At 39.3% G+C, this 4,558-nt stretch overlaps 1 pseudogene; it reads right to left on the reverse strand.

Annotated features, from left to right (window-relative positions):
* Positions 1-3,916: 3,916 nt before the first annotated feature.
* On the reverse strand, positions 3,917-4,036 carry LOC129881255 (5S ribosomal RNA; annotated as a pseudogene).
* Between the last annotated feature and the right edge of the window lie 522 nt (positions 4,037-4,558).

The following is a 4,558-nucleotide window of genomic DNA, read 5'->3' on the forward strand; positions in this document are numbered from 1 at the left end:
AACCTTATCTGTACCTGCGGGCATAAAACGCAGCCCCCCCGAGAAAAGGGGGTCAGTACGATATATGTACTAATTATGTAAAACATAACATAATACGACTAGAGGCATATTTGAAATAGAGAAGCAGGGGATAAAATATAAAATCAAAAACCTGTACCTGTACTCAATGAATCATAAAACCATGCATGCTCAAATCATACAATATAGCCGGCCCTTTCGGGGATCCGGTGAATCACCTCTATAGGACCATCATAGGCCCGACGCCATCACCATTTTTTTGCAACACATCATTATATTTATACATACGTATGCTGGCCCTCTAGTAAGGGACTCAGTGAGTTTTTCATGTCATTGTATTAAAATGTACTCATATAGTGTACCCGACCCTTTAGTGAGGGACTCAGTGAATAATGCAGTGAACTGTGCACGAGAACATACCCTAGCTTGAGACTCAGTGATAGAAGGGTTACAATACTCACGAGTAGAGTAGTGAGTAACTATATGCAATTTAAATAATTATCAGAGACTCAACAGAATAAGAGATTAAGCTTTTGCCTGAGGACCCGAGTAGTAGTGTGGTCATTTCGAGTATCCTTTTTAACATATAGAAGTTTCTAGGGAAATAGTTCAACTACTACAGGAGTTCAATACTCAGAAGTAAATAAGAGATGCTTAAGAATGGAATTACTCTGGAGCTCATATCATATTTAACTTACAACTAAGACATGCCAAAAAAGAAAGAGAATAAGATCTATATAGTTTGTACTTTCCTTCCTGTGGTTATCATGTATATATATTTGGTACTCGACCCATCCTGGGGCTCGGTGAACAACTATGGCATCATAATCTCATTTTTATACCAAGTACATATCAATAGAAAGGAGAGATAGCTTTCCACACACTACTTTTTAACACGTAGAAGCCTTAACAGGCAATACTCAATTCTTGCAGAAGTTCCAATACCAAGCAGTGGATAGGGATTATGCGATGTACTTGGAGTTCTAGGAATGGAATTATCCCCTTATTTCACATATAATTCACTTAAGGCTAAGACATGCCAAAAGGAAAGAAAGATAGCTTTACATACCTATGCCAAAGACATGCCAAGTGAAAGATAGCTTTACTCTTTATCACGTTCGCCTCATCGTCCTTCGAACATATTCAACACGGAATCAATACGAATATCAATCATCCCTAACTTTTCAGTATCTTAAGTTGCACACGAGTATTCATAGAACTCATTTCCTCGCTCGTCTTCTCGACTAGTTCTTTAGCTAGTTAAGGACTTAGCGAAAATTGGGCAGCACCTCTCCTATAACATGCCCTATCTGAATTTCCAATTATATCCCTAATCACTAAAAACAACCAAAAACAATAACCTACATATCATATACACACAAAACATGGCAACATTACACCACACAAGCTCCAAACAACTTGCTAAAAATTACGATACCAAAATAGGGTTTCTAGTCTTTATTTTGTAAAACCTTTAACCGTACGAAGCGGAGGGTCGTGTGGCTGCAACCAACATATCCCACACCTCTTTTAGAATAATTTTAAGCCCTGAAACACACCACCACACCACCTACGGCTGCAGCACCACAAGCACAATACCCAACTCGACTTCAATTTAACTACAACGACTTTAGGTTTTTTATTGTTTCCAACATTAAGCATATTTAAAGAATTTTCATATTTCCAAGCCACTTAAAAAACGTGTAATACACGTTATAACAACACCATAAGCTTCAAATTGAAAGGAAATACCTTACTTTTCCCGAAATTGGCCAAAACACGCCAAAACTCACTTCGGAAACCTCTTTAATGTGCTGAAATGGGGCGGACTGTTTGTGTCACTTCCCCGCTGCCCCAAATTGTGATTTTGTGTTATTAAAAAACGTTATGTAACCACGGGGTACCTTAAATAATTAATTCACGGAACAAAATCGGGCCTTACCTTTTTCTTGAAACAAACTGTAGCTCCCTCCTCTTGCTCCTAAAGTTTTTCTTTCAACTTTTTCTTGTTTTTTCCAAGTGTAAAGCTAAAGATATGGTTCCGTAGGCATCATAAGATACATATATACATCTTCACGTTCTTGAGGAACACCGTAGATAACTAATTCACGAGGGAAAATTGGAGACTTACCTTTTTTTTCCTTGTTGTCGTAGCTAGTCTCTCTTTCTCTCACGTTTTCTCTCTTAGTTTCTAGGCTCCCTTTTCTTTTCTTGGCAGAAGTTTTGGATAAGAAATGAGGTACTTAGTCACAATACATACATATATATGTTGGCTTAGGAGGTGACACATTTCATCCCTATAAGGGGATACATGTCCAACCCTTATTGGACCAACGTAACCATGCAACCACTTAGGGGCTGCCACATGGCAGTGGGGTCCACCCCCAAGAAGGCAGGTGGGTCACCTGCTTGCTTCAGCTGCTGCCACATGGAACCTCCCCCTGCGGCTGCCATGTGTCGTCTTTTCCCCTTCCTCGTGGGTTCGTAATCTCATCTTATTTTAAGAGCCTATGTAATCCGTGCTACGTAAGCTTGGTATGTCCTCAAGTAGCTCAAGTATGTAAGACTTCTAAGTTAGTAGATTACGTAGGTAAATTGAGTCCTATGACCCATTACTTGGCCTCCAATTCCTTCCGGATTCTTATGACTCTATTTTCAACCTTCTCTACTATGGGGTATCACATTTGTCTTTCCTTAAAGTCATTTGATAGTGTCGTAGCTTATCCGGCTCACATGATAATGTCTAAAGAACTTAAGAGACATTCCGAGATCAAGAGTGTAGGGTGTAACATCCTTCCCCCCTTTAGAACATTCGTCCCCGAATGTTGAATAAAACTTCCCTTAAGACTTTATACAAACTGTAGGGAGATTCCCTTCTATTTCAATAACATACATTTTCATCTAAGTAATTAATATATGAGTTTCAGGAGTGGTTTACCCGTAGACATTTGGAAATAGGTACGAATACCTGTGTTTTATGTCCTCTTCAGTTTCCCAAGTTATTTCTTCATGATTCTTATTCCACCACGACATCTTGACAAAAGCTACGTCCTTAGTTCGCTCCCCTTTTAATCTGCCGATCAAGGATGGCAACAAGTTGCCCCTTATAGGATAACTCTCTGTTACATAGACCCCCTCCCTAGGAAATATTCTGGGAGGGTTGTTTATGTACTTGCGGAATATTGATCTGTGAAAACTGAATGTATTGCTTCAAATCGGACAATAGGTCCCACTCATAGGCAACTTTATCCATCATAACCCATATAAACTTATACTTCCATAGAGTGTGAGGTCAGCTTGGACTATAACCTACCTTAATTGCCTTCCATTTCTGAGTCGGGATTCCCATCCCCCGTAACAAGCTATCAAGCCTCTGATGCTCCACTTCGTTTAAGCTATTATACAATTCCTCTTAATTCAACTTATAACACCTTAGGTAGGGTATCTTGCTCTTTTACTCAGATCTTCTTTCCAGTTTTACTACCAAACATTATGTTGTAATTCTTACACAAACGTGTGTAGGTACTTAGAGAAATTCAGAAAATGCCTTAGCATCGCTATACTAGCGGCTTACCTCCTTCAGTCGAGGTCAGGGCTCCACTATGGCTTCTGCCCTTAATATCGATTATATCTTACTAGTTCTACCTCGAACTATCTTACACTTTTCCTTAATCAATTCTAAATGTGGCCATCACACTGCTATTACCGACTTCTTTTTATAGAGTAATCCCTTGATCTTACTTTTAATATTCCAATGTTCGTAGGTCGCACAACTATTCTTGTGCTATTTGCATGAAGTGCATTCCATTTTAGTCATAATCTTTTTTGCTTTTGGCTTACTCTATTCCATATGTGCCATTGCACTAACACGCACTTACAATCTCTTTTTGTCATACTAGTTTCGTTCCCTTTTTCACTTCCTAGGAGGTTACCCATCCCAGTACTACTCTCACCCAAGCACGCTTAACTTCGGAGTTTTGACGGAATCCGGTGCAGTAGTGCGGGTATAATTGCATCCATCCCTTATGGGTCATTTGAAGTTTAAGCGTTCCCATTTATATACGATAGCGTTGGTTGATTTTCTCTTACGCTTGTACTTCTCTTGTCCACTTCCCCCCTTTTAGGGTGTACCCATGTCATCCTCTATTTATTTTTAGCTTTTCACACGCGAATGATTCTACTCCAACATTTTTAACATACTGCACCATGTCCACATCTTCTGTTAGATCGTCCATACGTTTGATTGCTCTTATAAGAACCCCTAGCACAACCATAGGGTACTTTGGTATTCGCAATATATCATATAAGATCTCATCTAATGGTTGATACTCGAGTAATATCCGTAATGTAGTAGTGCATTCAAAGCCATACTATTTATCCCAATCAGTAATTGGCTCGTGCCCATGATCGGTTCAAACTCTCCACTCGAGAGTACTTATACTTTGATGATCTGTGTTTCGAGCTTCATCACAACACTAGCCTGATTCTGGTGGATACCACTTATCCTTCTAATAACCTCGTAATGCAGCAATTGTTCTAC

This window comes from Solanum dulcamara, chromosome 2 (genome assembly GCF_947179165.1).
Source record: "Solanum dulcamara chromosome 2, daSolDulc1.2, whole genome shotgun sequence".
Lineage (NCBI taxonomy): Eukaryota > Viridiplantae > Streptophyta > Magnoliopsida > Solanales > Solanaceae > Solanum > Solanum dulcamara.